Source organism: Cucurbita pepo, unplaced genomic scaffold (genome assembly GCF_002806865.2).
Source record: "Cucurbita pepo subsp. pepo cultivar mu-cu-16 unplaced genomic scaffold, ASM280686v2 Cp4.1_scaffold000203, whole genome shotgun sequence".
Taxonomy (NCBI): Eukaryota; Viridiplantae; Streptophyta; class Magnoliopsida; order Cucurbitales; family Cucurbitaceae; genus Cucurbita; species Cucurbita pepo.
The window spans coordinates 102689-116628 of NW_019646467.1; positions in this window are offsets into that span (position 1 = coordinate 102689).

Consider the following 13940-nt stretch of genomic DNA (forward strand, 5'->3'; position numbering starts at 1 on the left):
TGCATTCAATGTTTATGGTACGTATACAGTATCGATCTTAAATTAAGTAGAAAATTTTGGGTCGTTACAAGAAAGGAGGGGAGTGCAACGCTCCAATACCCGTTACTCATGAAGAGTAACTATGCAGCATGGTCGATTAAGATTCGTGTTGACTTATATGCACAAGGCGTGTGGGATGCCGTCGAGCATTGTGACATTGAGGAGCGTAAGGACAGGACGACTCTTGTCATGATCTACCAAGCGAAGGGGACATTCTTCTCATGTTGGCAGAGAAGGACTCGACAAAGGTAGCGTGGGAGACGCTGCAAACAATCATGTGGGCGTGAACATGTCAAGGAAGCAAAGGTGCAAACCTTGAAGAGTGAGTTCGAGACTAACTGCATGAAGGATGGTGAGTCAATAGATGACTTTGCCATGAAGTTGACGACAATTGTTAGCGACATCCGTTCATTAGGCGACGTGGTGGAGGAGATCTCCATTGTCAAGAAGTTCCTTCGAGCAGTTCTCCAATATTCATGTAGATTGTTACCTCCATTGAGTAGTTCGATGACCTCAATAACATGTCGGTTGAGGAGGTCGTTGGTCATCTTAAGGTCCATGAGGAGAGACTTCGTGGCTACAAAGAGAAAGAGGAGGATAAATTCCTTTTACTCACATGAAGTTGTATGGATGTTTGAGTAGGATGGATCATGAAGTTGTAGAATGGGAGTTGAAGGAGCTAATGTCAAAGTTTGTGAAGTTGATGAAAAAGGAAAATCATCTTCACAAAATTTAACATCACGACTAATAAAGAATTTTTTAGATTTCATGTCATACAACTTATAACCTTTCTGACCACAAGGATATCCTATGAAAACACAAGAACGCATTCAATGTTTATGGTACGTATACAGTAGCGATCTTAAGTTAAGTTGAAAATTTTGGCTCGTTACAGGAAAGGAGGGGAGTGCAACGCTCCAATACCCGTTACTCATGAAGAGTAACTATGCAGCATGGTCGATTAAGATTTGTGTTGACTTATATGCACAAGGCGTGTGGGATGCCGTCAAGCATTGTGACATTGAGGAGCGTAAGGACAGGACGACTCTTGTCGTGATCTACCAAGCGAAGGGGACATTCTTCTCATGTTGGCAGAGAAGGACTCGACAAAGGTAGCGTGGGAGTCGCTGCAAACAATCATGTGGGCGTGAACATGTCAAGGAAGCAAAGGTGCAGACCTTGAAGAGTGAGTTCGAGACTAACCGCATGAAGGATGATGAGTCAATAGATGACTTTGCCATGAAGTTGACGACAATTGTTAGCGACATCCGTTCATTAGGCGACGTGGTGGAGGAGATCTCCATTGTCAAGAAGTTCCTTCAAGCAGTTCTCCAATATTCATGCAGATTGTTACCTCCATTGAGTAGTTCGACAACCTCAATAACATGTCGGTTGAGGAGGTCGTTGGTCATCTTAAGGTCCATGAGGAGAGACTTCATGGCTATAAAGAGAAAGAGGAGGATAAATTCCTTTTACTCACACATGAGAAGTGGCTCACATGGACGAAAAGGAAAGATGCAATGACACTTCTTTCTCAAGTATGAGGGGACGTGACAGCCATAACAAAGATAACAGAGGCCGTAGACGTGGCCACGGACATAGTGGCAAAGGAGGTCGTGACAATACTTCATAATCCCATGAAATGACAACCCTCGGATGGAATAGAAGGCTAAGGAGACGAAGAGGGAATAGAAGGGAGAGGACTTGAATGGATGTTTGAGTAGGATGGATCATGAAGTTGTAGAATGGGAGTTGAAGGAGCTAATGTCAAAGTTTGTGAAGCTGATGAAAAAGGAAAATCATCTTCACAAAATTTAACATCACGACTGATAAAGAATTTTTTTAGATTTCATGTCATACAACTTGTAACCTTTGTGACCACAAGGATATCCTATGAAAACACAAGGAATTGCTTGAGTTTCAAATTTTTGCTTAGGGTGTCTTGTTAGATTTCATGTCATCACTACATTTGCATAACACTTACAACCAAAATCTTTAAGATGGTGAAATGTAGGTGGTCGTTTGTAGAGTGCTTCAAAGGGTGTCTTGTTAGATAACAATGGTGATGGTGTTTTATTTATAAGATGAACAACAGTTAAAATGCATTCTCCCCAAAAATTAAGTGAAACCTGTGACTGAAAAAGAAGAGACCTAGCTACATTTAGGATGTGACGATGCTTACGTTCTACGACTCCATTTTCTTGTGGAGTATAGACACAAGTGCGCTGAAATTCAATGCCACAAGAAGTAAAAAATGGTTTCAAATATAGGAACTCAATCCCATTGTTTGATCTAACTATCTTGATAGTAGTATGAAATTTAGTTTGAACGAATTTAACAAAGTTTACTAACAAATGATGTACTTCTGATTTCTGTTGCATAAGAAAAACCCAAGTACATCGAGTAAAATCATCAACAACAGTGAGAAAAAAAATGCAAACCAGAATGGGTTGGAATTTTATGTGGTCCCCAAACATCACAATGTAACAGATCAAAGGCAGAATGAGTTGTTATTGAACTTCTTGGGAAAGACAACGTAGTTTGTTTCGCTAATGGGCAAATACTACCGTTATGAGAAATAGTAGCATTATTAAGATGCAATTGATCAGCTAGAAATTTAAAACGAGAAGATGAAGGATGACCTAGGCATAAATGCCACACAGATGACTGAGATACTTGATTTGATGAAGATTTGATTGAACATGAAGAAATATGATAGAGACCTCCGAATTGTTTACCCAAGCCAATCATCTTCTCCGTAGCCAAGTCATGCATAACACAAGAATCATTGGTAAGTTTGCTGATGGACATTAGGTTTAAATTGAATGAAGGCACACATAAAACATTGTTTAATTTAAGGTCAGGATTAAAGGAAACATTGCCAGTATGTGACACATGTGTTTTCCCTCGATTAGAGAAATTTATCGTAGATATGGTGGTAGCCTTTGGTTCAGTGATAACAGAAGCTTTGGATACTATATGATCCGTAGCTCCACTATCGAGAATCCATGGATTAAAGCTTGTAGAGTTAATAGATAATGCAAATACTGGAAACAAACCTACAACATTGAAGTTATTATCAGAATTACCAAAAGGACGATGATTGAGTGCAGATAAGGTACAATCTGTTGTAATTGCTCAGAAGAAAAATTTGGGATGGAATTAGGTGATTGTTCTTCTATATTCAACTGAGAAACTTCGGCCATATTTGCAGATGATCGGTATCCTCGATTGTTGCGTTAATTGATTTGTACTACCCTTCTAGAATTATTTTTAAGTTGACATCGATCTTCTGTATGTTCCCTTCTATCACAAAATTTACAGTAAAACCTAACGATTCGATACTCATGAATTGTATGACCACTTTTATTGCATTGTTCACATGATTTATCCTTTGCAAATTTTGAATATGTGGTTTTCTTCTGCACTGCTGATAAAATCAAGAAATTCTTAATTGGTTCAGAAGTTACCTGACGCTGCATCTCTTCTTGTACAAGTAATGAATAGGCTTGCATCACATTAGGTAATGGAGTCATCATCAATATGTTAGATCTCACCGTTTTATAAGACGGATTGAGCCCCATGAGTAGTTGCATCAACTTATCTTCATCGCGTTGATCAACATGTACTTGACGTTGATTACAAGTAAATGGTGTGCGGTACACTTCTAATTCATCTCAGAGTGCTTTTAGTTTGGTGAAATATGCTGACAGTGTCATGGTTTCATGTGACATCATTGCTATCGACTTTTGTATCTGAAAAATTGTTGGAGCATTCTTTTGTGAGAATTGATCGTGAAGATCCATCCATACTTGATGAGTTGTCTTGGCGTGAATAATACCCTCAGCGATATCAGCTTCAACTGAACGAGTTAACCAAGATATTATCATACTGTTGCACTGATTCCAAAGTTCAAATTCGGTCGAATTTGCATCTTGAGACGGTTCTTCAATTGTGTCATCAATGAAGCCAAATTTCTTTTTGGCAATAAGAGCATGCATAACTGATTTACTCCAGTATTGGTAATTTGTTCCATTTAATTTGATTGGAACAAGTGAATATCTTGGCTGGTCAGAGTGGTGAATATAATAAGGATGTGTTAAATCAATATCCGAAATTTTGAAGTTGGATTTGGCTGATTCCTCCATAGGGGAAATTTTAATATTTAAGAATATCAAGATCGATGCTTTGATACCATGTTAAAAATTAGAAAAATATAATTGGGATCGAAGGTGTGTATTTTCATCGATATTCATAAGGTTTAAATATGATACAATATATCAACTAATACCTACCAATAAAGAAAATATAAACTAGTTAAATATGGATAATAAAATAAAATATACTGTAAATCAAATCATAAAGAAAGAATATTAAGATATATTCCATAAATAATATATACTTCAAATATTATATCTCAATAAGTCACCATATTATGTAGGAGCTAGGCATTCCATATTATATTGAACAAGTTGTGGTGGATACTATTAATGGCTAAAAATTTTCTATATATTGAATGCTATAAGACACCAAAATTAAGAAAACAATTCATATATGAATGATATGTTTATATGTTTATCTATTTATCTTATAATAGATTAAAAATTATGAATATTAAAAAACAAATTCTATATTAATCTTATCGATAAAATATTTTTTAAATTTTTTTAATATTTAACCGCATTTTTATCTTGGTTGGAAGTTTAATTGTATGACTGAAACTTTAGAGTATTTTTATTAATTTAACCTCTATTTTATAATTCAAGATTGGCAAAACACACTCAAGCTACCAGCCGGTCCGAATCACGCCTTACATGTTTCATTTTAATCTATCAATGTATTAAAATTACAAATTATTAAATATTTTATTGAGATGTTGATTAATAAAATCACACTGTTATCTATCATTCTCAAAATCAAAGTTTTAAAGAAAACAAAACGTGCAATTATTGTTTAAGTCTCTGATATTTTTTTTGTCAACGAATCAAATGTTTAAGTTTATTTGATAAAATCAACTAGAAATTTAGAGTTCTTATATATTTATTTAAGAATGGAACAATATTTCATAAATTTTGGCAAGAACATATAAGGAGTTATGGTAATATTTAAATTTCTTTGTTTTTTTTTAAACTAATTTTTTAAAAGACAAATTTAGTATTTACTCTTTCAAAATGTGTATTATTTCTATGAATTGTTTGAGATCTTCCTGCCATCTCCATAATCATCCAACATAGAAAGAAATAACAAAAGATGAATCTTGTAGGGTTCTTTCTACTATTCATTTTTCCACTTTTCTCTCATTCATTTTTTGCCATTGCTGACTCATGGTCCGACCTCAAGCATTCCAGTAGATCTCTATCTACCTTCCTTTTCACTTCTCCGCCACCTCCAGCGGCATTTCTCTTCACTTCTCTGCCACCTCCTGCACGAAGCTTCTTTAAATCTCCACCTCCGGCGGCGTTTCTCTTCCCCTCTCCGCCATCTCCTGAGCGAAGCTTCTTTAAATCTTCTCAGCCAGCGGCATTTCTCTTCCCCTCTCCACCACCTCTTGCCCGAAGCTTCTTTAAATCTCCACCCCCAGTGGCGTTTCTCTTCCCCTCTCCGCCACCTCCTGCCCAAAGCTTCTTTAAATCTCCACCCTCAGGGCATTTCTCTTCCCCTCTCCGCCACCCCCGGCAGCGTTTCTCTTCCCCTCTCTGCCACCTCCGCCGCAGCCAGCGGAGTGATTGAAGACTGTACGGAAGATCAACCATCTAGAGAAGATAAGCTGATTGGCGAGAAAGATGTTCTCAATAAGAGATGAACTTTTTTAACTTAAGCCCTTTAATAATGTAACGCAGAAATATTATGATCACTACTTTTGTTTTAAAAATAAGTTTATCATTATATAAATATAACTTTATTTTGTGTTTAAAAAATATTCATAAATTTTCAAAAATAGTATTAATATTTAAAGTTTATTGAACGTATAAGAGAACTTTTGTAGTAATATTTAGATGAAAAAATATTAGAGCTTTAAATTACAACATTTTTAAAGTTTTTTTTTTTTTTTGGTACAATTTTGATCCAATTAAAAGTTAAAAAATAAAAGGACAAGTTTATATTCAAAATTAACTTTTATTTTATTTTATTACAACACCTCCTCCAACAACATAATGATCACTTATTCCGGGAGAAAAAAAAAAGAAACAACATAACAAAAGAACAAAAGGAAAAGGAAATATAGTATTTTCTAGGAGAGAGGAAACCGAGAATACTACTTTACACAGGTTTAACCAGAGAGAATAAAAGTTATCTTCATCTCTTTCTATTCTATTTCAATTATTTAGATTTTTACCATCATTTTAGAAAATCATGATCAACAACATTAAATGGTAAAAAAAAATCTATTAAAATTGGCCAGAGATAATTGCGAACACTATTAAAAGCAAAGAAGAAGAAGAAAATGAATCAATTAAAATTGGCTAAAGATAATTGATGTGATAATGTTATATGATGATGTGATGGTATGATTATATTATGTGATGACGTGATGACGTTAGATGATGATGTAATTATGTTATATGATGACTTGATGACGTTAGATAATTACGTGATGATGTTATATGATGATGTGATGATGTACATGATGATGATGATGCATAATAATAAGATGATGAGACGTATGATGATGGAATGACTTAATATGACGATGTTCCATATTAAGATGTTGTGCATGTATTAAATGTCACGATGCATTATGACGACAAGTTTTCAAAGACACAACCTTAGTTAATGTAAATGATGATGAATGTATGAAAGCCAATACGTGCATGTTACTTAGATGAATGTGTGAACGGTGTATAGGGTTGTGTCTTAAAGATGATTTAAAGACGAATACTATAGGAAACTCATGCATTTTGTATGTAAATATACATCATAATACTTACTCATTTATGATGATTAGTGCAAACCCGCACAGTATGATGATCAAGGTGTTCATGGGGAGTATGACACCAAGGGTTTCGCTAACCTCCGATCGTCGCCATAGATTAGTGACCAGAGAGGGTCCAGGGGGTGTGCGAGCTCTTTGGGGATTCTCACTCGCACATGTGGGTCAAGATTAGTGACCAGAGAGGGTCCACGGGGTGTGCGAGCTCTATGGGGATTCCCACTCGCACATGTGGGTCATGTACACATCCACAGTAGTTTGAGGCTGGAGGCAACCCCTATGATGGTTTTTAAATAATAGGTGATAAGAATCACGGTGTTCCAAATGGACCTATTGGCAAGAAGATTCAAAAAAATGTCGATTCAAAAATGTCAACAACAGAATTTAAACCTACGCGAGGAGGACTTAATTAATTTTAAACTTGTTGCATTAGCCACTCAAACACATCAATATTTGTTAGAAAAAACTATTTTTAATTTCTGAATTATGTAAAAGTCAAATGGTCAATTTGATTTATTCTTTTGTGGAGATTAAAGGGGGAATACCCACAATATGTTATGTAAAATTCAGATTCGTTGATGAATGTAATTCAGTTCTCAAATTGAGACGTTTCCCTTAGAAATCAGAGCATCATATTTTCTATTTCTAAGTTTCAAACAATTCTTGTGGAAGAATTGCACCCGAGCCATTCAATCAAGCCTTGATCAAGTTAGATTGTGGAGTGACTCAATTTAGAACAAGGTTCTAAATCTTGCTTCTAGATCTTCGATCGTAAGAGGTAATCTAATTCTAGCCTTATCTCTTGGTTGATCCAAATTTCGTATAAGAAGGTGTTGATTAATTTGATTCAAGGGTTCTTGCTAAAACAAAAGCTTGTATCGTTGGGCTGAGGATTAGGGATACCTCATCAATTTGGTATCAGAGCCTTGTTTACATCTTTGTGGCAGACTCTATAATTGATTTTATCTTTCATTTCTGCTATTGTTTATCTTTTCTTTTAATATGTCAATTTATTTTCTTGCTGTCATTTCCGCCATTATTCATAACTTTTCACTTTTTTTTCATTTTCTTCCTAAGATCACATTGAGATCTTGAAAAAAAAAACAATAAAAAAAACCTTATGATATTTGTTCTTGCGATTGTGATTATAAACGATCTTTATCATTTTTTTAAAATCATTTGCATGTTTATTTGAAGATCAAATAAACTTTGATTCACATATTTTTCTTAATCATCTAAATCTAGAACGGTTGTGTTTGATATTTTTTTTCCTCATAATCTACGCCTGAAGATAACTTCTAAATTTTCCGAATTTTGTAAAAAGGAGAGTTAGATCATTCTTAAAATCTTCACGTCCTTTCTTTTTTGAATTTGTTTATTTTTTTTTAGTGTGCAATTCTATCCAAAAATATCCTTGTGTCTCTTATTTGTTTGTTCACTCCTTGTTTTATTTTTTTGTTATTTCATAATTAACTTATCTTGATTGTATTGAATAGCTTGCTACTATCATAATTGCTTTACCCATATATTAGCCTACCTTGATCATAATTTAGTCACTTTCCCAAATAGCCAACCTTTGTGTGTATAAACACGAGTGTCCCTGAGTGTAAAATCAGTGAGTTGAGTGTCTAAGGTCCTAAACATATTTCACTACTGTTTGTACAATCATGAACCAAGACGAGGAAAACGGAGGGGAGATCAATGAAATAGTTGAAGAAGTCCAGAAGAATGAGGAGGAACTGGAAGATGGGATTCATTTGGCACTTATAACAAGAAGACTTGTTAAAACTCAAGTTACGGAGAATGATGTTGATGATCAAAGAGATAACCTATTCCACACGCGGTGTTTTGTCAAGGGGAATGCTTGTAGTCTTGTCATTGATAGTGGAAGTTGCAGCAATGTTGTAAGTACCATGTTGATCAAAAGGTTACAAATTCCAACCCAAGATCATCCTAAACCTTACAAACTCCAATGGCTCAATGATATTGGAACAATGAAGGTAATTTCCCAAGCTTTAATATCTTTTACTTTGGGAAAATATAAAGATGAAGTTCTTTGTGATGTGTTACCAATGCAAGCTGAAGATATATGGCTTGGCCGACCATAACAATTTGATAGGAGGGTTATGTATGATGACTATTTGAATAGGTATTCTTTTGTAAAAGATGGTAGAAAAACCACTCTTGTTCTTTTGAGTTCTGCAAATGTATTTGCTGATTAATTAAAGTTGGAGGAAAGAAAGAAAGAGTTTGAGGAAAAAGAGTTAAAAGAAAAACTAGAGTTCGAGTGAAAAAAATGAGAAAAATCAAAGAGAAAAAAAAGAAGAATGAAGAAAGAGATGAAATGGAAGAAAAAAGAAAGAGAGAAATGGAAGTATTGTTTTAATTCAAGATGGAAAACACTTAATATATTTTAGTGAAAAAGGCCAACATTGAAATATATTACCTATGATAAAGAATTATTTGCTTTAGTTCATATATTGGATGTGTGGCAACCCCACTTATGGCCTAGAGAATTTGTGATCCATTTTGATCATGAAAGCTTGAAGTATGGTGAAGGGTCAAAGCCCACAAATTTTAATGGAATTTTGAGTGTCAAAATTTGGTGAACTCAAATTTGACATAACTCTATAAATAGGGTAATCATGGTACATGTAAGCTCTTGGTGAAAAACCTCTCACAGACACTCTCTTCGTGTATACATGTAAGCTCTTCCTTGGTGAAAAAGGAATTTGAACTACAAAAGGTTAGTATTCATACTCATTAAGTTTTAATACTTATGAACATGCTAGTTATTTACTATAATTGTTGTTCTAAAAGTGCCTAAGATCCAAATTGATTCCGCGCATGTGTTATATTAACACCATCACTTAGATACCAACAAGACTCACTCCAAAATTAGCTTGATCATGGCTAATCAAATGAATCGATTTTTAACATCAAACCTAAAGCAAGGTTTGGAAGAGAATAACACCAAAAAGGTATCAAGAAAACACAAAGGTTTTGTTTGTATTCAACCATTGATTTCCAAACCTTGAATATTACATGCCTTTAAATAGGCCCAAAAGATAACCCTAACCTAATAAAGTTCAACCACCAACAACAAATCACTCATAAATGCTATTAAATACAAATGGAAGAAAATGAGGCATTCATAAATTGTCTTAATTGGTAATTCCACTCCAATGTCAAGTCTTCTAATCTTCTTTGTATTGCTTCTTGTAATTGCTCGTTCGGGTACATGGAAGTGATCAGTTGTTGGATTCATATCATCCCCTTCTTTCAAAGAATTTGTCCTCAAATCAAATTTTTCGTTCTTTCCGCACAAGAACTGAATATTGTTTTTTTTTCTCTACTAATTTTTTTTCTCTCACTTTTTTTTCTTTCTTGGTTTTCACTCATCCTTTGCCCCCTCACTTTTCTCTTTTTTTAAAGTTTTCCCTTTGATCTTCAAATTTCTCTTCCTCGATTTGAACATTGAGTACCCTTCTTGTGATCAAAGATATGGAATTACCTTCTTCAACATACTCATCATCATATGCTGCGATTTCTTCCATAAGCTGTGAATCATGATCCTCACATTCATCATCTGAATCAAGTATACCATTCTTTATCACCATAACTTTTTTATTAACACACTCTTTGCTCATGTGTCCAAACCCCTTGCACTTCCAACATTGAATAGAATTAGACTTCTCCCTTACCGTCTTTAAAACTTCATTCTTTTTACCATTAGAACTCTCAGCCTCCACTCTTTTAGCAGNTTTTTTTTTTTTGTGATATCGATTCATTTCTATTCACAAAACTATTTTTGTTCCAAGTTTTAGAATTTAAAAAGGTGTTGGTTTGTGATGTGTACCTTTTTTAATGCTCTTTTGATGTGTACCTTTTTTTAATGCTCTTTTGATGTGTACCTTTTTTTAATGCCTTTTTTTAATGCTCTTTTGATGTGTACCTTTTTTAATGCTCTTTTTCTTCCTTCAATTGGTCTTCAATTTTGAGAGCATAATGATACATGTTTTCCAGATATGGTGGTGGATTTCTGAGAGCATAATGATTCTAGGGGTTTTCAAGGCCCGATTTCTTTATGGAACCTCTTCCATATCCTTTCCTCATGCTATAGGATTTGGTTTGGAGGAACGTCTTTGAGTGTGGGTCCTTAATTTTGAGAAATCATTCTTGGTATGCAACTCACCCGAAACGTTGAATTTTTTATCTCTTGGGTATCTTGTTCTACGACGTTTCAACTCCTGATTCCTTCATAGAAATTGTGGGTAATCTTGTTTAGAAACTATAGGAATAAGTTTAAGGAGGAATGGTGGAGAATTTCTCTCGAATTTGGAAGAAACCCGAGAGTACGTTACCCATATTGTTCATAACTCTCGAATGGGTGCTCGACCTTGCTCGAGTCTTGTTCCATATTGTTGCCCCTACTTCAAACTTTATAGGAGGAGCTTAAACCGACATTGAAAGCTCCAGAATCGTCGTGATTCGGAGATTGAAAGTTCTGGATAATTCGTCGGAAAATCTGCTCTGATCAGGGCTCTACCAACTTTAGTTTTTAATATCAACCGTTGGATGTGATGATTTGTCCGTTGTCTAGATCTTATCAAAATTTGGGAAAGATCCAACGGCTGAGATTTGAGTTTCGAGAGATATTTCTCAGACGGTCACTGTAGATGCTCTGATTCTGACCAGAGGGGCATTTTCGTAATTACCCATTCTTCCGGGGGTATTATGGTAATTTTGCACTTTCCGAATATTTTAATATTATTTTTCCTGAAGAATCCATAATTTTTCTAAAAATCCTTCATCTCATGTTGGTCATTTTTTCGTTCGTGAGCATCTTGAAATTCCTTCTAGATAAGGAACTAAAATCGGGGAAGGTCCTTAATAATTTGAAAAATGACCTTTTTGGCCTTTTCACTTACTTTTACTTTCCAATCCTTTTTCCATAGGTCTTAAACTCTTAACATCACTTGTTAGGGTATAAGAATGACTTGCTTGAGATCATCATCTTGCCCGATCCTTTAATTTCTCCCCTTTTGATCATTTGGGTCTTATGAGCGGCTTATTCTTGTTGAATCTAATTCCTTTCATTTTTGGGGTGTTACATTATGCACCGTTAGAGGAAGCGTTCTCTTCCTCTTCTACCACATGTGGAGATTTTCTCTGACTCCATTCTTTAAAAATTTCCTCCAAAAAACTTGGAAATTTCTGCTATAAATCTGTTATTTGTCGAACTATTTCTGCTATAAGTCTGCTATCTGTCCACCTGTCGTTGTATGCTTGCTGGAGCATTTGAATTATGATGTGTAGTAGCCCATTTCTTGTCACCCTTGCTGTCTTTTCATTTCAAGCTTACCCGAGAATGCACAATAATTATTTTCTATCAATTTCTTTTTTCCATATGGACTTCTTAATTGGAGGAGTTAGCAAATCTTCTTGGACGAATTGAGGCAACGTGCACTTACACGAAAATAAGATTTGTCATCAATCACATCCTAGTATGGACTAAAAGCAATTGGCCTCCCTAATAGGCTGAAATTAACCACATCTAAATACAGTTAATTCTCATACAAAAGTTGATTACCTTTCATTGGGGCATGCGAGTTGTTCACGATAAAGAGTAAAAATAAAGTCTGAAAAAAAATATCATTCTAAGGAAAGTAATGCAACTATGTAAGTGCATAAATAAAAAGAAAAAGAAATAACTTGGTTTCCAGGGAGCTTGTTACCTGTTTACCGTTTGTCAGATCCCTTTTCCTCATTTTTTTTGAGTTATCTAGTTTCAAAGAAATGATTCTGTAACGGCCCAAAAATAAATAAATAAACAAATAAAAATTATTATATGTATAAAATAATAATAATAATAATAAGAATAAATTAATAAATAAAAAAACAAAAAAAAAACCATTATTCCCTCTTTTCTCTCACGTAAGTCACTTCCCGAGTAATCTCTCCTCAACACACCTCACAATCGTGCCAAATGAAACAGAAACAGAAATGAAAAATCTCAAATTTGAGAAAACAAACATGCCTCATCAAATTTATAGGAGATGGGTTGACAGAGAATTTACATGGGAGAGGGGAGAGAAATTTGAGATTTCTCTGTAAGTTATATATCAGATCTCCTTTTCTTTTATCCAATTATTTAGTTTTATTTAGCAATTTAATTAGAAAGATAGGTCATGATCAATAGCAGAAACAAAATAGAATCGATTAAATTGGCGAGAAGTAATTGACAACCTAATCGAAAAAGTAATAAACAAAAATAAAAAGAAAGAATTAAACAGATTCAACAAATCGGAATTTCTTCTCTCCTGCAAAAACAAGCACAAAAACGGTTCAGATTAAGTTTTGTTTTGGTAGAAACAATATTTTGCTAAGAAGAGATATTAGGTCATTAGTTTTCCTTTTATTTTATTTAATGATATTAAAAGTCATTCTCAAACAGAGAGATAATTAAAATATTTTGCTAAAAAGAGATATTAGGTTATTAGTTTTTCTTTTATTTTATTTAATGATATTAAAAGTCATTCTCAAACAGAGAGATAATTAAAAAGAAAGAAAACACAGCTAGAGACAGAGAGGGAAGACTGTGAATATAATTGAAAATTATCTTGAAAATGTTAAAAAGGGTATTAAACACCATCAGAGAAAATAGAATATCGGGTAAATTTTGATGAGTATTAAATGGTTTGTATGAAAATAATAATATAACAAACATATATAAATATTTCAACACCTAACTCAAGCAAAGACCCTAACGTTCAAGACTCTAACGTTCGCATGAAGTATAACACATGGGTCAACATAAATTAGAGAAATAATTTTATAGAGTTCAAACTTGAAACTGATGTCATGGCTCACATAGGTTGACTTGGAGTTCAATGGACTTTCATCAAGGATAACGATGGAATCGAACTTTCATTAAGGATATATTCGTGACAACGACTTAAGCTAACCA